The 22,106-nt window shown below is 42.7% G+C and overlaps 1 pseudogene; it reads right to left on the bottom strand.

The window, feature by feature from the left end:
• Nucleotides 1–5,381: 5,381 nt before the first annotated feature.
• LOC115176502 (serine/threonine-protein kinase pim-3-like) lies at nucleotides 5,382–10,319 on the bottom strand (annotated as a pseudogene).
• Nucleotides 10,320–22,106: the final 11,787 nt, after the last annotated feature.

Raw genomic sequence — 22,106 nt, 5'->3', positions numbered from 1 at the left:
CCTATACATTTTTTTAAATTAATTATAATCCACATAATAATTCTAATTTCTTGTTGCTGCAGGATTATTTTCAATGATGACCTTCACTTCTGTTATCTTCTTTCATCTTCTCTCTCACCCCCACATCTCGTTCCTTTGTATCTTTTGGGGCAGCTTTTATTTAGCTTCATACATGACTGACAACATCTAAACCGCCGATGGCAAGGTAAATAAAGGATTGTCAGGATGTGACAGATGGGTGACTTGCCCAGAGTTCTTCTGGGGGCAGAGTAGACTTTTTAAGTCATATGTCAATCACATCTCTCCTAAATGACAGCTCTGCAGACATGCCTGTGACATGATGGGAAAATATATAATCAACTGAGTATCCTAGTGACTGATACAACAACCATATAGCCTTTTTTCAGTTAGGTAAGCTGAGGACAATGAAAAACAGTGTTTCAGAGTTAATTATTACTTGAGTTAAACCTATATCTTCAATTTGTATTACAGTACCTTTTATTGTTATCCCTGCAGAGTATCTCCAAATGATGCCATGAAGGTTCGTTCCCACGACTAAATGTCTCTTCCTTTTTATATGATAATACAATTCCTACCTACCTTTCAAGTCTGGTGACTTTATCGCCTCCCACTGCCCTCAGGGCCTTGCATAAATCAACGCAGACTCCGTCATTAGCATAATGCGGTCACAATCAGACAATTGGCAATGGAGATTACCTGTCACTGAGTGGGGCTTGAGCTGTTCTCACCTTATTAAAATGATCACTGTTCAAATGAAATTGGTATTATGGTCTCCTGGTCTCTTTTATTACATTTACTGTTCCTGCCATTCCTATTGATTAATGAAGGAAACAGTGTTTCAGCTTCAGAGTGATCATTTCGACTTGAATTCATATTAATCAAAATAAACAAAACCCCAAAACAGGTTGAATATTGCATTCTGCATTCAAAATAGTACTGCATTATGAAATCAAATGTTTTAACAAGTGAATTATTTATGTTACAATTACCCTCTTTCACCCCCATTTAATCTTACTTATGGTGTCCCTTTGTAAACTTAGGAACCCTATTCAATCACATGTCGTATTCATAAAAACAACTCTTGCACTGACAGAATTGTTTTGTTCCCAAAACTAAACAATGTTTTCAAGAAACTCAAATGCATAAAGTTTAGAACTTTGGTTGTCTACACTGTTGTGCTACAGGACAGCTATCTGCTAGGAAATCAATGAATAGTGTGTAGCTTTGATGTCTACCTTCTCCAGTTTTTGATGGGGAAACAATTTCTGGGAAATGTATGCTTCACAAAATGCCAGTAGCCCAGCAGGCAGACACACAGAGATTCTATTTATATAAATCATCAACTCCCATCTGACAGAGCCGCATCTCGATTGGACAATGACTGAATACCAAGCATGTTGGTTTGGTAGTGCAGCTAATATGTTGCCAAGGAATACGAGAATTTGAACAAAATAATTATCAACGAGATTCAGCTAAATGTAAAACATGGAATAGAATAAAAAAAGAAATGAAAGGACTTGATTACTCTCCTTTCAGAGAAACTCAGTAACCATCTCTTTTCCATTTATTCATGTTTTGATTTGTTTTGTAAGAATGTTTCAAAGAGAACTTGTGATTTTTTCCCAACTCTTCTTTGTGTCAATCTTTATTTTTTGAAGTTTTACATATATTATGTGCTTTATTTAAATGTCTTTCACAACTCAAACATGAATTGTACAGATATATCTCACTTTTTCAACTAGCCCCAGCATTTGCAGTGGGGCTGTACTACTCTACTGAAAACAGTAGAGATTGGAGCCAATTTTATGCTTGAATAACCCCAAAATGTTTTTGAGAAATGTCCAAGCTCTGTCTACACTGAATACGTCTAGATCATTTACCAGACTGAAGTCAAAATGTCTTTTCAGTTTTATCTTAATTCTTCCCTTTTCGGACATATGCATAGTCTGTTTTATGAAGACAGTTTTTTGCAAACTAGAAATCTGGGTTAAAGGATAGGAAGAAAGAGCACATGGTAATAAGATGGTGAAGATATTCTGGAGATGGTGTACAGCAGTTTGGAGAGCATCCTAACCATCAACATGACAGTCTGATACAGCGACTTGAATGTGAGGAGTAAAAACAAGCTGGACACAATTGCCAGCCAGAAAAATCATCGGTCAGCCACAGGAACAGCTGGGCAACCTCTTCCATAGGGCAACCTCTTCCATAGGGCAACCAAAAGGAAGGCGCTGACTGTTGTTAGCGACCCGTCCCACCCTCTACACACCCTCAGTTCAAGAGGCTTCCCTCTCACATTCTGATGTTATATTGTGCTATAGAGAGCAGATACAGTTGAAGCTGGAAGTTGACATACACTTAGGTTGGAGTCATTAAAACTCGTTTTTCAACCACTCTACACATTTCTTGTTAACAAACTATAGTTTTGGCAAGTCGGTTAGGACATCTACTTTGTGCGTGACACAAGTAATTTTTCCAACAATTGTTTACAGACAGATTATTTCACTTATAATTCACTGTATCACAATTCCAGTGGGTCAGAAGTTTACATACACTAAGTTGACTGTGCCTTTAAACAGCTTGGAAAATTCCAGAAAATGATGTCATGGCTTTAGAAGCTTCTGATAGGCTAATTGACATAATTTGAGTCAATTGGAGGTGTACCTGTGGATGTATTTCAAGGCCTACCTTCAAACTCAGTGCCTCTTTGCTTGACATCATGGGAAAATCAAAAGAAATCAGCCAAGACCTCTGAAAAAAAGTTACAGACCTCCACAAGTCTGGTTCATCCTTGGGAGCAATTTCAAAATGCCTGAAGGTACCACGTTCATCTGTACAAACAATAGTACACAAGTATAAACACCATGGGACCACGCAACCGTCATATCGCTCAGGAAGGAGACGCGTTCTGTCTCCTAGAGATTTAACGTATTTTGGTGTGAATAGTGCAAATCAATCCCAGAACAACAGCAAAGGACCTTTAAGATGCTGGAGGACAGGTACAAAAGTATCTATATCCACAGTAAAACGAGTCCTATATCAGCATAACCTGAAAGGCCGCTCAACAAGGAAGAAGCCACTGCTACAAAACCGCCATAAAAAAAGCCAGACTACGGTGTGCAACTGCACATGGGGACAAAGATTTGTACTTTTTGGAGAAATGTCCTCTGGTCTGATGAAACAAAAATAGAACTGTTTGGCCGTAATGACCATCATTATGTTTGAAAGAAAAAGGCGGAGGCTTGCAAGCCGAAGAACACCATCCCAACCGTGAAGCACGGGGCTGGCAGCATCATGTTGTGGGGGTGCTTTGATGCAGGGGGGACTGGTGCACTTCACAAAATAGATGGCATCATGAGGTAGGAAAAGTATGTGGATATATTGAAGCAACATCTCAAGACATCAGTCAGGAAGTTAAAGCTTGGTCGCAAATGGGTCTTCCAAATGGACAATGACCCCAAGCATACTTCCAAAGTTGTGGCAAAATGGCTTCAGGATTCACAAAGTCCTGACCTCAATCCTATAGAAAATCTGTGGGCAGAACTGAAAATGCATGTGTGAGCAAGGAGGCCGACAAAGCTGACTCAGTTACACCAGTTCTGTCAGGAGGAATGGGTTAAAATTCCCCAAACTTTATGTGGGAAGCTTTTGGAAGGCTACCTGAAACGTTTGACCCAAGTTAAACAATTTAAAGGCAATGCTACCAAATACTAATAGAGTGTATGTAAACTTCTGACCCACTGGGAATGTGATGAAATAAATAAAAGCTGAAATAAATCATTCTCTACTATTATTCTGACATTTCACATTCTTAAAATAAAGTGGTGATCCCAACTGACCTCAGACAGGGAATTTTTACTAGGATGAAATGTCAGGAATTGTGAAAAACTGAGTTTAAATGTATTTGGCTAAGATTTATGTAAACTTCCATCTTCAACTGTATGTCTGTCTTTCCCCTCAGCTTTGTGGAGCACCAGTCAAAGCTCTGACATCTCCCCCCATCCCGGCTCTGAAACTATTTCCCCCTGGCATCTCTGGGATGTTGCAGTACTACTTCAGTAGTTTTTAGGGTTTCTGTACTCTACCTTACTATTTATATATTTTTTTACTTTTACTTCACTACATTCCAAAATAAAATATGTACTTTTTACTACTATACATTTGACACCCATAAGTACTTGTTACATTTTGAATGCTCAGGCAAGACAGCAATATGGTGCACCTATCAATATAATGGGTTGTCATCCCTACTGCCTCTGATCTGGAAGACTCACTAAACACAAATAATGCATTTGTAAATGTCTGAGTGTTTGTGAGCCCCTGGCTGTCTGTAAATTTTAAAAAAACAAGCAAATTGTTCTGCATGGTTTGCTTAATATAAAGTATTTGATGTATAGCATTTACTTTATACTTTTCTCAAGTATGAAAATGTAGTACTTTTTCGACCACTGTACTTAATTAAGTACATTTAAAACCAGATACTTTTAGACTTACTGAAGCAGTATTTTACTGGGTGACTCACTTTTATTTGAGTAATATTTTATTAAGGCACTGTATCTTTACTTTTACTCAAGGATGACAATTGAGTACTTTTTCCACCACAGTCTGTAAAGACAGTTTATTGGATGTTGCTGTGAATTGATGGGGCTGGTAATTGACAGTGGCAGTTTGAGTTGATGGTGGAGATGAATTGAAGACTGAACTGAAATGATAGTAGGGGTGGGTATATGGGAGAAGGTGATGACAGATATAAGAGTGGTATTTGTGTTGACACAGCTTCTGTTCCCGCTCATCCCGTCTTTTCTCAGTCTGTGTAACTATGTCCAAGGCCTGCCTGTTTCCTGTGTGTGAGTAGGTGGGTGTCTTGGAAAGTAAGGGTCCACAGTCATTAGGATTGAAGAGACATGTTTCCTTTTATTTAAAAAATGATGTGAAAAAGCTACGTTTTCAGGATTTCATTCATAAAAAGATAAAAGATTTGATATTTGTAAAAATGTTACTTCTAAAGAAAAGTAGAAGCAGTAAGCCTATAAATCTTGATATTTTCAGAATGGGAAAACTCCAGGGGAAATAAATCAAAAGTATATCATTAACTGCAGCGCCAGCCGTTCCACCAAACCCATCTTCATTTGTGTCAGGTTTTGTTAACTTTGGCATTGTTTTAGCACTATCCATCTTTATGCACGTTCGCTATTAGTCTTTTGGGGTGGGGTTTTAAACCACACTATAAAGTGCTCGGTTAAAGTGCTTAATAATGACTCAAATGACTAAGACAAGAATGAACTGACACTATATAACATCTGATTATAATTGTATTTTTCACTGGCCTGGGTGGCCCCTCACAGGAGCCAGGGATGGAGCTAGATCTGCTCCATGGTTGGTCGGTCCGCTGCCTTAGTGCTCAGGCACCAGCGAATCAGCTGACAGCACTCTGGTGGAGAGGAAGTAACAACAGGTATATGATTAGACAAAGGAAAACTCCACAATCATCTGTTTTAGTATGAGGTTACATCATCTACCCCTTTATGGAAACCTCATCATCTCCTACTTCATCCAACCCTCCTTCCCTCATCCCTCTATCTCTGACTGGGGAACAGTCCCTTGGTGAAGCGCACGCGGCCTTTGATGGTCTCTCGGATGGTGCTGAAGGGCAAGAAGCCACACATCAGGTTGTAGAAGGTGATGCCCACTGACCAGACAGTACCTGGCAGGTCCAGCTACTGTCTCTGTAGGAACCACTCTGGAGGGGTGTATTCCAGGGTGCCTGAGAGGGGGGGGACAGACACAGGAAATGTTTTATTCAGTAGCCTTTTTGAATGTATTCTGAGAGCGTAGGCCAGATGCTGAAATATACAATAGGGCTAAGTGGAGTTTCCGTCATATTGCTTCCACTCTCACTGAGCAATTCTTAGTGATCTGCTCTGTCAACCACCACATTCCCTCCTTACACTCTCCAAGGTCTCAAACCTGCAAAGTCCTTGAAGGCCGTATTCTTCAGCAGGTCTCCACAGCCAAAGTCAAATAGTTTGACGTGCTGCGAGTCAGTCTGGATCAGCAGGTTCTCTGGCTTGACGTCCTGGTGCAGGACCCCTCGCTCTCTGCAGTGGTTCAGCACCCTCAACAGCTGCACCATCACCTGGCGCGCCACGCCCTCACTCATGGTGCCTCCCCGGTCCTGGCAGAAGGTGATAAGGTCCTGGCAGGGCTCGGGGCTCTCCAGCACCATGATGTAGCGTAACGGCTGGTCAAACCACTAGCAGCTGCGTGATGTAGGGACACTGTGGCACCACGTTCACCTGCTTCATCAACGCCACCTCCAGGGGCAGGGGCCCTTCTTGCCCAGGCTGTGTGTGTGCAAAGGAGGAGGGGGAGAGTGAACTGCTGTTTAGCAATTGCAGTTAGGCCAGCATTAGTAGAGAGAACTGATATAACCCCTACAGTAAAATCAACCAGTACTAGGCTAGCACTCACCATGTCCAGCTCCTCCTCAGCTTGGGCTTTGGACACATACTTCCTGTGGGACAGGAATAGCAACAACAGTCTAAGTACAGCTGTTACATGTAAAATGTTTTGATGTTATAACATTCTCAGTGCTTTCATGAAAGTAATACAAAATTAACTCATATAGGAGACAGCTGAGGTTGGTCAGGTATGACGAAGGGCCTTTCAGAAGTAAATGACAAGGTGAAGATATATAAAAGTGATTGAAGGAAAAGCAGTTACACCATCATAAAAAGCCATTATGAAAGAATGTTGTCAGGCTGCTTAGCTGCACTGTGCAATTAAAACAGACATGAGTTATTTTCCCTTAAACTGGGTGGTTCCAGCCCTGAATGCTGATTGGCTGACAGCCGTGGTATATGAGACCGTATACCATGGCTATGACAAAACATGTATTTTTACTCCTCTAGTAACCAGTTTATAATAGAAATAAGGCACCTCGGGGGTTTGTGGTACAGTTGAAGTCAGAAGTTTACATACACCTTAGCCAAATACATTTAAACTCAGTTTTTCACAATTCCTGACATTTAATCCTAGTAAAAATTCCCTGTCTTAGGTCAGTTAGGATCACAACTTTATTTTAAGAATGTGAAATGTCAGAATAATAGGAGAGAGTGATTTATTTCAGCTTTTATTTCTTTCATCACATTCCCAGTGGGTCAGAAGTTTACATACACCCAATTAGCTTTGCCTTTAAATTGTTTAACTTGGGTCAAACCTTTTTCGGGTAGCCTTCCACAAGCTTTCCACAATAAATTGGGTGAAATTTGGCCCATTCCTCCTGACAGAGCTGGTGTAACTGAGTCAGGTTTGTCGGCCTCCTTGCTCGCACACGCTTTTTCAGTTCTGCCCACAAATTGTCTATGGGATTGAGGTCAGGGCTTTGTGATGGCCACTCCAATACCTTGACTTTGTTGTCCTTAAGCCATTTTTCGAGAACTTTGGAAGTATGCTTGGGGTCATTGTCCATTTGGAAGACCCATTTGCGACCAAGCTTTAACTTCCTGACTGATGTCTTGAGATGTTGCTTCAATATATCCACATACTTTTCCTTCCTCATGAATCCATCTATTTTGTGAAGTGCACCAGTCCCCCCTGCAGCAAAGCACCCCCACAACATGATGCTGCCACCCCGTGCTTCACGGTTGGGATGGTGTTCTTCGGCTTGCAAGCCTCCCCCTTTTTCCTCCAAACATAACGATGGTCATTATGGCCAAACAGTTCTATTTTTGTTTCATCAGACCAGAGGACATTTCTCCAAAAAGTACAATCTTTGTCCCCATGTGCAGTTGCAAATCGTAGTTAGCTTGGTTTTTTTAGGGCGGTTAAGTAGCAGTGGCTTCTTCCTTGCTGAGCGGCCTTTCAGGTTATGTCGATGTAGAACTCGTTTTACTGTGGATATAGATAATTTTGTACCTGTTTCCTCCAGCATCTTCACAAGGTCCTTTGCTGTTGTTCTGGGATTGATTTGCACTTTTTGCACCAAAGTGCATTAATCTCTAGGAGACAGAACGCGTCTCCTTCCTGAGCGGAATGACGGTTGCGTGGTCCCATGGTTTTTATACTTGTGTACTATTGTTTATAGAGATGAATGTGGTACCTTCAGGCATTTGGAAATTGCTCCCAAGGATGAACCAGACTTGTGGAGGTTTACAATTTTTTTCAGAGGTCTTGGCTGATTTCTTTTGATTTTTCCATAATGTCAAGCAGAGAGGCACTGAGTTTGAAGGTAGGCCTTGAAATACATCCACAGGTACACCTCCAATTGACTCAAATTATTTCAATTAGCCTATCAGAAGCTTCTAAAGCCATGACACCATTTTCTTGAATTTTCCAAGCTGTTTAAAGGCACAGTCAACTTAGTGTATGTAAACTTCTGACCCACTGGAATTGTGATACAGTGAATTATAAGTGAAGTAATCTGTCTGTAAACAATTGTTGGAAAAATTACTTGTGTCACGCACAAAGTAGATGTCCTAACCGACTTGCCAAAACTATAGTTTGTTAACAAGAAATTTGTGGAATGGTTGAAAAACGAGTTTTAATGATTCCAACCTAAGTGTATGTAAACTTCCAACTTCAACTGTATATGGCCAAAATACCATGGCTAAGGGCTGTATCCAGGCACTCTGTGATGTGTCGTGCCTAAGAACCGCCTTTTTATTTATTTAACCTTTATTTAACTAGGCAAGTCAGTTAAGAACAAATAATTTTTTACAATGACGGCCTAGGAGCAGTGGGTTAACTGCCTTGTTCAGGGGCAGAACGACAGATTTTTACCTTGTCAGCTTGGGGATTCGATCTAGCAACCTTTCGGTTACTGGCCCAACGCTCTAACCACTAAGCTGCCTGCCGCCCCAGTCAGCCCTTAGCTGTGGTATATTGCCCATATACCACACCCCCTCGTGCCTTATCTTTTAATTTTACGTCAAATATACTGAATAAAAATATAAACACAACATGTAAAGTGTTGGTCCCATGTTTCATGAGCTGAAATAAAAGATCCCAGAAATGTTGATTACACACAAAAACCTTATTTCTCTCAAATGTTGTGCACAAAGGTATTTACATTCCTGTTAGTGAGCAATTCTCCTTTGCCAAGATAATCCATCCACCTGACAGGTGTGGCATATCAAGAAGCTGATTAAACAGCATAATCATTACACAGGTGGTTCTTGTACTGGGGACAATAAAACGACACACTTAAATGTGCAGTTCTGACACACGACACAATGCCACAGATGTCAAAATTCAGAGGGAGCGCTCAATTGGCATGCTGAGTGCAGGCATGTCCACCAGAGCTGTTGCCAGATAGTTGAATGTTAATTTCTATACCATAAGCCTCCAACGTCATTTTATAGAATTTGGCAGTATGTCCAAAGGGCCTCACAACAGCAGACCACGCCAGCCCAGGCCCTCCACATCCAGCTTCTTCACCTGCGGGATCATCTGAGACCAGCCACCTGGACAGCTGATGAATATTTCTGTCTGTAATGAAGCCCTTATGTGGGAAAAACATAATTCTGATTGGCTGGGTCTGGCTCCCCAGTGGGTGGGCCCATGCCCTCCCAGGCCCACCCATGGCTGTGCCACTGCCCAACCATGTGAAATACATAGATCAGGGCCTAATGAATGTACTTCAATTGACTGATTTCTTCATATGAACTGTAACTAATTGAAATTGTTGCATGTTGCATTTATATATTTGTTCAGTATAATTACAGGCTCGTTTAATGACTGGGTCATTCTTCCTGATTTGCAAGGGAGCAGATCAAGATCTTACTAAATGAAAAGAAAGTTGAGATTTTCTACTAAAAAGAAAAGTTAGGTGAGGTTGTGTAACTACTTTCCTACACTGCCACTGTTAGGAAAGGAGAGGGGCTAAATCTGCAGGATAGATGGAGCCAAAGACCGAGAGGGGGGGAGCAATTATATTGACTGACAGCCCACGAGGAAATAAAATGTACTGTAACAGGATGACCTAGGTGAGAATAGGCCTGTCAATGCAATGGCCCAAGGCATGTATTACCGCAGAGCAGTCTCAAATGCTGAGTCACAGCTCAGTCCCATTTGGGTTCTAGCTCAACACTGGGCCCTGTGTTTGTTCCTGTTTCAGGTCACATTGACTTTGGGTGGCCATGTCACAGTACAAAGGAGTGTGAACCACGACTCCAGAGGAATATTTGGTCTCCGTTCTCTCACCAAGAAAATATCTCAGACTACCATTGCAACTGCTTCAGTTGAATCTTGCCCCCTGGTGGGCCAGGGAAGGTGAGTGTGTGCTTGATCCGTGACATTGTACAAGAGTTATGGGAGTTTAGGTGTAAGATGGAATCGAGAGCAGCCTCTTTGTTTTAAATACCCTTGGCTGCTTAAATAATCTACAGTAGCTTCATGCAAAAGCACTGCTTGACTTGGATTGAAATAGGTGCCGGTACTCATTTTTAGTGCCGGTACTGTTTACATTTAGGTGCAGGAGCTCCACAATATATTTGAGCTAATATTCTATAAAAGGAACAGGAGTTTAAGCAGTAGAAAATGTGAGGAGCCGGTACTCAGCTCCGGAGAGCTCCTGCCCAAGTCGAGCACTGTGCAAAACCAACACAAATCAATAGTCAACTGCCATAGAGAGCCGACAATCAAAAGTTATAGCATCGATGAGACAGAATGTCTCAAACTATAAAAATAGACCAATCTGCAAGGCTGTCTATGTTGATTAGATCCCTTGAGTGTGTGAGTAGGGTGAGTCTGCGAGTGTGTAAGATTGAGAATGTGAGAGTAGAAACATGTATAAGACTACCAGTCTGTTTCTGCTTTCAACAATATATCAGTTATTTGTTGCTCTGCTAAACAAGCAGGGCAACAAGTTGGCTGAGGCAGAAACATACTGTGTAACCAGACTGGCTTAAGATTTTGTATGACACTAAAACAATATTAACTGTCACACAGACAACATGTGTTTTCACAGGAAAGGGAAGAGTTGTGTGTTGTCTCACCGGCAAGCCGTCAGATTTGCGGGTCTCTGCATAGACAGAGCCTTAGCCCCCTTTCCCCAGCAATGCCCCCTTTACATACAGCTTTTCCAGCCAGGCTGAAACGAAACAACGCTGTGAAAATGAATTCCCTCCTGATGGAACCAGAAATGATTTCTGAATCTGTTTGGTGGTCACTTTTACCGTTGCGGTGGCGTTTAGTGGCTTTAGGGCGGGAAGTGGAGGGGCAGTCACCCTTTGCCTCCACCAGGCACAGTGGCCAGGGGCCTTGAGTCTGGTTCAGGGCTGGACCATGGCCTACAGGCTCCATCCAACCTCCCCTGCCTGGGGCCCAGGCCCTGGAGGTCACAGCGTTGCATCCCTGGCTAATGTTCCCTGGATGCCGCCACAGGACCTTGGGTGCAGGGGGAGCCGGCACAGAAAACAGCTCCTGGAAAGCCTTTGGCTCCTTGGACCTGCTACATTCTAAGTTGGGGGAAGCAGTTTTGGCGTTGTGGAACCCAGACCTGTTCCTCTTCCTCTTCTATTCAGACCCCAACCCTGGTCAGAGCTGTTGGAGGCTATAGGGAGAACAGAGAGGGGCAATCAGTTAATGATAACCTCCTTTTAAACATATTTAAATATTAGGTTCAGTTTTTTGATAATAACAAGGTCAATGTAGTTTGATTCTAAAATGTATTCTGTCATTTCCATCCCTTCTTCCATATACCCATTTATAATGTAGCCTAAATGTATTTATCTAGCCTACTTTACAAGACTAGGTAGGCACCTAGGCTACTTTTATTTTTCTTACCTGGAGAGAGAACTTCCTGGGAGCTACAGGTAATCATGGTTGAATTCTATCCTCTTATATCAGTCATGATTTTAGGTAGGCTGAAACAGATATCAAACCAGATATTTGCGTCTGACAGATTGTCACATGGCCTTAAACACTCTTGCTCTGATGTAATGTACAGTGACAATTATCAGGTGCCATGATGTAAAACAAAGAATTGCGCGCGCCAGGTGTCCCACACCTGTTGCAAGCAATGACCGCCTGCTTTACGAGTTCAATTGTGCCTGTACATGGAAAACCCCAAAGAGGGCGCTATTAGTTCTTTCAAAGTCGCCTTAAATTGTTGCTTTTACCTGAGATTCCTGATATGACCCATTCTTCCATTTCATGGGTTAGAAATGAAGAGAAAGGTTCAAAGCCAAGATAAAAGCAGCCCTACTTTGCATTTTGTGACGTCATATGCTAACAATATTCTAACAACAAAATCTTCACACCCCTACAACTGTTTTTGAAATCTTGGTCCATGGAGAGTGGAGACCCACAGAGAGTGCAGGCTTTTGTTTGAACCCATATCAACTGATCAAACTATAGCTGATCAACAACAAACCCTTGACTAATTTAATCAGCTACAAAAAGACTAATATGACCTAACACTGTACAGTCAAAGTTTTCATCATCACTAGGCCTACTTGATCTCACATTTTGGTAAAAAATATTTGTTAATTCAGTGTTTTTGAGAAAAAGACCCCTAAGCGCTCTGAATCCACAACAAATAGGTTAGGTATGCATTTTCTGGTCAATAGCCATACCTTTAAAGCTCTGCATAAACACCCAATGAGAAAACATTTTAGAAAATTTCCCAAATATCAATTTGCGCTTTGTTGGCAACGACCCTCAGATGAGATTGAAAGAAAGCATAGGAGTGAGATTAATGTCAGCTGTGTGTCTATTTGTGGACAGAGGCAACTGTGATTTGCTCCCTCCAAACACAGTTCAAACAGTTTTCCACCCTCCAAACGATCTAAATATAAAGTGAGGAGGAGGTAAAACTGCTATGTTGTTCTTAGTAATAAGTGGTTATCATACAGTATATATACAAAAGTATGTGGAAACCCCTTCAAATTAGTAGATTTGGCTATTTCAGCCACACCCGTTGCTGACAGGTGTATAAAATCGAGCACACGGCCATGCAATCACCATAGACAAACATTGGCAGTAGAATGGCCTTTCTGAAGATCTCAGTGACATTCAACAGATGCCACCTTTCCAACAAGTCAGTTCATCAAATTTCTGCCCTGCTAGAGCTGCCCCGGTCAACTGTAAGCGCTGTTGTGAAGTGGAAACGTCTTGGAGCAACAACGGCTCAGCCGTGAAGTGGTAGGCCACACAAGCTCACAGAACGGGACCGCAAAGTGCTGAAGTGGGTCAAAATCATCTGTCCTCGGTTGTAACACTCACTACAGAGTTCCAAACTGCCTCTGGAAGCAACGTCAGCACAAGACCTGTTCGTTGGAAACTTCATGAAATGGGTTTCCATGGCCGAGCAGCTACACCCAATGCATAGTGGAGGAATAATGTCTGGGGCTGTATTTCATGGTTTGGGCTAGGCCTCTTAGTTCCAGTGAAGGGAAATGTTAACGCTACAGCATACAATAACATTCTACACAATTCTGTGCTTCCAACTTTGTGGCAACAGTTTGGGGAAGGCCCTTTCCTGTTTCAGCATGACAATGCCCCCGTGCACAAAGCGAGGTCCATACAGAAATGGTTTGGCGAGATCGGTGTGGAAGAACTCCGTATTAATGCCCATGATTTTGGAATGAGATGTTCAACGAGCCATTGTCCACATACTTTTGGTCATGTAGTGTACCTTCACTAGACTGGAAGTAATTTCTCTCTAACTTTGTGTTCTCTCTAACAAACACAGACACGCACGTCTGAAAAGTGTGAACGTTTAGCAACTTATAACACCACATAATGGATGGAAAATTGATTACCACAAAATCTGTAATGCTGGGGGTGAGTACTGTAAAGAGATGCACAATGTCCTACTCCTACACATTAAAACAGTCATTCTCTATTGTACATGACAGATAATGGTGTCTGTTCTGCCCAATAAATGTATATAAATGCTCTTTAACAGAGTTTGTGTTAAAATGTTTTCCTAGTACAATTTGTTTATATATTTTAGGGAGCGTTGGGGTGCGTGAGTTATTTAAGGCAGGGCTCTCCAACCCTGTTCCTGGAGAGCTACGGTCCTGTAGGTTTCCACTCCAACCCTAATCTAGCACACCTGATTCTAATAATTAGCTGGTTGATAAACTAAACCAGGTTAGTTACACCTGGGGTTGGAGCGAAAACCTACAGGAGGGTAGCTCTCCAGGAACATGGTTGGAGAGCCCTGATTTAAGGTACTCTTCAAAGAGGTAGGGTTTCAGACGTTTTCTAAAGATAGGCAGGGACTCCACTGACCTGTCTTTAGGGGGAAGCTGGTTCCACCATTTGGGTGCCAGGACAGAGAAGAGCTTTGACTGGGCTGAGTGGGAGCTGGCCTCCCGCAGGGGTGGGAGGGCCAAGAGACCAGAGGTGGCAGAACAGAGTGCTAGGGTTGGGATTTAGGGTTTGAGCATAGCCTGGAGGTAAGGAGGTGCAGTTCCCCTTGCTGCTCCGTAGGCAAGCACTAGGGTCTAGAAGATGATGCGAGCTTCGACTGGAAGCCAGTCGTGTGTGCGGAAGAGCGGGGTGACATGGGAGAACTTAGGACTGTTGAGCACCATGCGGGCGTCGGCATTCTGGATAAGTTGCAGGGGTTTGATGGCACAAGCGGGGAGCCCAGCCAACAGAGAGTTGCAGTAGTCTAGATGACAAGTGCCTGGATTAGGACCTGCGGCGCTTCCTGTGTGAGGAAAGGTTGTAGTCTACAAATGTAGCGCATGAACCTGCAGGAGCGAGTCATTGCTTTGATGTTTGCAGAGAATGACAAGCTGTTGTCCAGTGTCACGCCAAGGTTCTTTGCATTCTTGGAGGGGGACACCGTGGAGGTGTCAACCGTGATGGAGAGGTCTTGTAGCGAGCAGGCCTTTCCCGAGAGGAAGAGCAGCTTTGTTTTGTTGAGGTTGAGCTTGAGGTGGTGGGTGCTCAAACCCTACTCATCTCTGCCAGGCACACAGAGATGAGTGTTGCAAGGATTAGAACAGATGAAAGAGAGTCAGCTTTGGCAGAGCGGAGAGCCTTGGTGGCACAGAGGGGAGCAGTCTCAGTTGAGTGAGCCTCCTTGAAACCTGACTGGTTAGAGTCAAGAAAATCAATCTGAGAGAGATAACAAGAGAGTTGGTCAGAGACGGCACGCTCAAGTGTTTTGGAAAGAAAAGAAAGCAGGGATACTAATCTGTTGTTTTTGACGTCAGATGGGTCAAGTGTAGGTTGTTGAGAAGGGGAGTGACTCTGGCCATCTTTAAGTCAGAGGGGACGCAGCCAGTGGTCAGGGATGAGTTGATGAGGGAAGTGAGAAGGTCTCCAGAGATGGTCTGAAGAAAGGAGGAGGGGATGTGGTCAAGTGGGCAGGTTGAGCAGGCTGGGAGGAAAGGGGACAGTGAGAGTCATAGGATGCAGAAAGGGAGGATAATAGGGTTGAAGAGGCAGTCAGAAAACAGGAGGGAGAAGGATTTGGAAGGAAGGAAGGATAGGATAGAAGAGGAGAGAGTAGCGGGAGAGAGAGCGAAGATTGCGGCGGTGCATGACATCTGACCACCAAGGGAAACAAAGTAGTGATCAGAGGCATCGATTGGGGTTAGTAGGCTAACAGCCTCTAGTGAAGATGAGGTCAAGCGTATTGCCTGCCTTGTGAGTGGGAGGTGAATGGGAAAGGGTGAAGTCAAAAGAGGAAAGGAGTGAAAAGAAAGAGGTGGAACGAAATTAATTGAAGTCAGGCGTGAGGAGGTTAAAGTCACCCAGTACGATGAGTGTTGAGCCAGCGTTGGTAAATTAGCTTATCAAGGTGTCAAGCTTATTGAGGAATTCTCCGAGAGCGACTGGTGGGCGATAGATAACAATGTTAAGTTGAGTGGACAAGTGACACTGACAGCATGGAATTCAAATGAGGAGATAGACGAGAGAGGGGGAAAAGAGAGAATCTCCACTTAGGAGAAATGAGTAGCCCTGTGCCACCACCGCGACGACCTGATGCTCTCGGACTATGTGAGAACACAGTGAGATGACAAGAGAGCAGCTGAAGTAGCAGTGTTTTCTGGGGAAATTCATGTCTCCGTCAGGGCCAAAAAAGTGAAGGGACTGCAGATTGGCAGTTCCAAACTCTGCCAGAGACTAGGAATTCAACATGGGTTGTGCACACAGGGCACACTAAATTAGAAGGGTTGCAGCCACGGGGTTTGGAGCGTCTGTAAAACCTGTGAACTGGGAAACCCAAAGCTACAAAAAAGCCAAATGAGATGAGAAAATAACTAGGTAAGATACTCAAATGAGAGTGGCAGGAGCCTTCCTCGCTTTCCTTCCTCAAATAACTCTGCAGAACGACTCGGCAAAATGTCTTTGCTTTGGCGACATCTCCGCTTACAGCTGCCGCTGAAGTAGTCCCTTAACACTGTACTGTGACTCATCTCTACCCATAGAGGCAGACCAGTCACTCGCTCTGAATCTCACTTCATCCACAATTGTTTCCGAATGGACGTCAAATATCTTCCTTCGTTCAAGTCCACCTCATTCCGTCCATCAAAATAAGGTTTTGATGCTTTTTCTATTTTTGGATGTAGACGAGTTCTGCCATCCAATTTCATGACACTCAGTCATTTTCAGAAGGCCTTTCTAAACCATGCTTTCAGTCAGTAATTACAGTATGCCATTGAAAATAAACAACAGTATTTGAAAAATGTGTGAACTATGGTGAAGTTATGTCAACATGTGTAGTGTGTGTGTATGTATATATATATATATTATATATATATATATATATATATAAAGGAAGAATATTGAACAATTCTTTATTTCAACATTCAACAGGGTACTAAATACTGTAATTTGCATCCTCTCATGTTCAATCAAATAAGAAGACTACTTCTGTTCCTCCAACCATCACAGTCAGTCCAATCTGCAAGTTTATCACTGGGCTGGTTTTCCAGATTGATCCAGACTAGGTGTCTGATTCACTCTCCCACAGAGAAATTACAAATGTAACATGTACCGAAACTACCATAGAATGGTTATTAGCAACACAGCCAGGCAGGTAGGGTGACAAATAGGCTGTGGTGCAGTATTATTGTTTTTCTCATGCTGAGTTATTGGACATAGCTAATGGTCAGTGTGTCATCTCGTCACACCAAAGACTTTCAAACCATGTCGATAGCTATGGGGGTGGTAAGTATGTGTGTACATGATGTACTGTACATACATTGCCGTTTTTTTGTCGAGTGCAGTGCATCATAAATGTTTCCAGCAACATGGAATGAGTCATCCCCTGGACAAAGATTACTGAAGATGCACGATAAATCAAATATAATTTTCTTGAAACCTTTGTCAAAACGACCTAATTGCATTTGGTAACTATTGCCAAGTTTGACTAGAAGAGAAACTAACCAAATAGCTTTCATTTACTCAAGCCAACCTAGTATTATTTTCACCTGTTTGGTACATGAACCTTTGCTGTGGTGTTGTGTGACTCTAGTCTTGGACTGCATTCCATTGCAAAAACCTTATATCTTTCCTCTGCCCTTGATGACTAAACCTTGCAGAATGGAAAGTACTGGATAGGCAAAAGCAGCAGCTCTACCTTCCAATGTGAAAGAGCTTGGTTAAGGCCAGATGGACAAGGTCACAGTTTTTGGAATGGTACTCAGCCCTGGCTTGATATCAGACTCAGGGTTTTCCCCTAACTAAATGTATTTTCTACCGCCACGGGGCTTCTGGTTTGAACAGGAAAGCCACTTGAACCACTCGAGGGCTGGGTGGATGTCAACAGACTGATTTCCATGAGGCACAAGGTCGTAATTTGCTATAATTGGAGAAAGTTATAGAAGACGTGCCTATATAATCTAATGAGACATTTCATTAATGAGTTAATTATTGGTTTGAATAGTTTTGCATATTTACACAGATACCCTTTTCAACGGTAACACATTCATATACTACCTACTACATTGACAAGCAATTTACAAAAGCACTTTTACCACAAATCATTATCATCTCCCTCTAAAACAGCTGGACTGCGGACAGGAATGGACAGGACTGCTAAGTCTGGCTGTTTACTTAAATATATTATTCCGTGACCCATTTCCCACCACAACCAAAACCACTTTGAGACCTCAGGTATAGTGTTCAATATTGCCTCGGACAGAATGCCCAAGGGAGGAGTAGGTGTGTGATTTCGTAACCAACTAATATCCTGTCCCATGGGTGTCATTGAATACACATGATTAAACCTCCAGTACGCCCACAACTGGGGCATATTCATTACATCAATTCTGTTGCAAACGTTTCTTAAACGGAATGAAACGGGGAGGGACCTACCTGAATTTGTCCAATAGAAACTCTTGTTTTCATTGCAAAACACAACTGTTTGGACTAATTATTACACCCCTGATGTTCTCTGCTATTGATCATGAATCCTTTGACAATGAGATTGACGTGGTTGCACCATACACAAACACAGACTCCTTCAGTCTGAAGGGCCTGCAGAAGGTCTGGGCCCAGAACGTGGCCCAAACTCATTTGAAATGTTGTAGCAGATCCAGGAAGACAACAATGTATGTCCATTTCTCTTGTGCTTTTGTCAAAAATGTGTCTTTTATACACACTGTACAAGGCCAAAATACTGTATAGTCATTATACATGATGCCAAAGCTTTGTTACGTTGGTGGCAGAAGTGGAAGTGTGACCATGACAACCATCACTCCTGAAGTCCTATGAAGTACTAGTTAGTGAGTCAGTGTTGACATGCTTTTCAATAGGGGAGGGTTGTGTAACAACTCTGCAACCCACCACCCAATGGATCCTGCTCCAGAACAGGTTCACAACCCTTTTGAGTCCCTACAGTACTATACTGTAGGTCAGGTCTCCATGATGATACTGATTGGTGTATCACGAAGCACGCACCACTACCTCACAACTCTCCATATACCGTTATACTACAGATCACATACCTCAGGAAGCACCCACAATGACTCACATGGATTACATGGATAGTTGGTGATTAACACTCAGATGACGTAGGGTTTGTACAGAACTTCTGAAGAAGGGACTTTGGGTCAACAACAATTCTCACTTTCACCAACTGTTGCTGTGATGTTATTCTGACCACTCGACACAGAACAAGACCAGAGTAAACGATCACTTAGCCAAAGAACATTCTGTCTCTCTTCTGCACAATAGCTAAGTCAAGATTCTCTCTCTTAGTTGTCTTGTTACTGTTGCTCACTGGAGCTAATTGACAAGGACGGGCAAAAGGGTGATTGTTGGTTGTGTGCTTCACACATCTTTGCACTCGTCAACAAGACATCCATTTAGTCAAATGTAATCTGTTTGACGGAGACAGAGCAACTCCTTGAAAGAGGAAGTTTAACTTTGAATTTGATTTACTGTATTTCTATAGAAATGATGGTGCCCCAATTATCTGCAACAGCTTCACTCTTGCTGATCCTGGCATTATTTGCCAGTCACCTGTCAAGTCAGATCAGTGTGATGGACAGGAAACAGGAAATGAAAGCTATGCAAGATGTTTGAAAACAGCAGAGGCATAATTTAAAATGTGTGAGGATGGTTGTACTGTAAAGTACAACATTCTCTTGCCGTTGTACCCCCTGTGTTCAGTTAGCTATGATTCATCATTGGGAAGCCCTGCTGATTATGATTGTGTAATCACTGTTACTGTTATTATTCTGTTTATTAATGGACAATGCATTCTTTTACAAGTTCGTTACATTGTATTTCTGTCAGTAAAGAACATCGTTAAGGTCATAATTGCATAGCTGAAGCTTTTCTGACAGCTATGTGCCATCTTTTTGCATTGTTTTGTTTTGCAGTCTCTGGGGCTGCCACAGGGTTCACAGAGTTCCATAGCAGCACCCACCTGTAGCACGCGCTCCAGCAGGTATATCTCACTGGTCACCCCCAAAGCAAATTCCTACTTTGGCCGTCTTTCCTTCCAGTTCTCTGCTGCCAATGACTGGAACGAACTACAAAAATCACTGGAGCTGGAGACTCATATCTCCCTCACTAGCTTTAAGCACCAACTGTCAGAGCAGCTCACAGATCACTGCACCTGTACATAGCCCATCTGTAAATAGCCCATCCAACTACCTCATCCCCATACTGCATTTATTTATTTATCTTGTCCTTTGCACCCCAGTATCTCTACTTGCACATTCATCTTCTGCACATCTATCACTCCAGTGTTTCATTTGTATATTGTAATTACTTCACCACCATGGCCTATTTATTGCCTTACCCTTATCTTACCTCATTTGCACACACTGTATATAGACTTTTTCTGCCGTATTATTGACTGTATGTTTGTTCATTCCATGTGTAACTCTGTGTTGTTGTATGTGTCAAACTGCTTTTCTTTATCTTGGCCAGGTCGCATTTGTAAATGAGAACTTGTTCTCAACCAGCCTACCTGGTTAAATAAAGGTGAAGTAAAAAATGTATTAATTTAAAAAATTGTTCTCTAAGCCTCTGTCTTTTGAAATGTATTTGACATACATTATTGAAGTGACTTTTGTGGGAACCCAACGGCAACTTCCTCAAGTATGTTCATGCATTTCCTATAACAGCCATCACTATTCAAACAATGCACCTCTGTTTCCCGATGCAGTGTAGTTCATCAGACTCCACCATGGAGAGACAAGGCAGGCTAACTGAGCACAGGTGTTACACACAACAGTAAGGTTATTAATACCTGTGGAGTGAAACAATGGGACTTTGTAGAATGAAACATGGAAGACATACAGCTGCTTTTCTACCTCCATTTGAATCAGTTTCTCATCACAAGTAGTATGAATAAGGTACTCTCAGACAGAAAATGAAAATGAGTTAATATAGCATTTTGTTGCACCCCTCAGTCAAAAAGAAAGTAGAAAAGGAGAACGCCAGAAGGAATCCCAACCGTACTGAGTTCAGAACCGCTGCAAGAGGATGTATAGCATGTGTGGCGTAAACTGCCTAATACCCACCAGCCTCCTGTGGTAATGTCGGTTTCTGTTCTCAGTATGAACACTGTCCCTAGAAGAAGACTGCTGCAGTTACCTACATGCACCCAGTTTAAGCATCTGCCAGTAGGAAGCGCCCTGCAGCTTTTGAAGTTACAGCATCAGGACCAGCCATCGCTCCCATCTGTAAGAGAGCAGTCACACACAAGCAGTTCTCACTTCTACACCAAACACCCCACTCAACGGTTGTCTGTGCATTTATTGCATGTTGTTCACAGACAAAGTGGTCTAGCTTCCCCACCGATCACACCCCCAACCTGACCTGAGCAAGTACATCTTACTTTCTTAGTAGCGTGTTAACCTGCCACTGGCAGCTAGCTTAATCGATACCGCTTTCCTCTTCCTCCACCCCATGAGTCTTTGGTTGCCGACCTGCCAGTCTTTAGAGGCCGGATGGACATCAGTCCTGATGGCTCCCAGTCTGATTGTCCGTTGTTTCCTCAGCTTGATGTCGTAGGTTTTAAGCAAACAATACTTATTTTTCTGAAGATGTTGTACACAGTTTTTTTGCCATGTAGGGGCTGAATCCCCCCAGCTTGGACCATTAGGTTTGGTTGACCCGTCAATATCCTTGACATCATTTGAGTAAGAAAAATCTTAAGCAAGATGTGGTAGTTATACAAGTATGTACTGGTCTGATAAATTACTCAAACTATTAATACCATCTGCAACATTATCACAAAAATTGCAAGTATCAACGTACAAATGCTAAACCTTCCAAGTTTCTCAATGGGATTAAAAAAAATATCTCAGTAAAAACTCAATAGCACTGAAACTTCTCCCAGACAGAGGTCAAAGTTCAACAGCGGGTCATAATCACAGCAAGACCCAGGCTGAAGCCCTCTGCGGTTACCATGGGAACTGTACAGTGGAGATTAGCCAGGGGCTGTAGTGAGCGAGATTTGGGCTGGACGGTGTATCGGAGGGATTTGGGCTGGACGGTGTATCGGAGGGATTTGGGCTGGACGGTGTATCGGAGGGATTTGGGCTGGACGGTGTATCGGAGGGATTTGGCCTGGATGGTGTATCGGAGGGATTTGGGGGCATTTAACCAACTTCAACCTGAAAGTTTTGATAGACCTGTATCTGTGGTGAGAG

The sequence above is a fragment of the Salmo trutta genome, chromosome 37 (assembly GCF_901001165.1).
Source record: "Salmo trutta chromosome 37, fSalTru1.1, whole genome shotgun sequence".
In the NCBI taxonomy this organism is placed as follows: domain Eukaryota; kingdom Metazoa; phylum Chordata; class Actinopteri; order Salmoniformes; family Salmonidae; genus Salmo; species Salmo trutta.
This window is presented reverse-complemented; position numbering and strand designations above follow the sequence as displayed.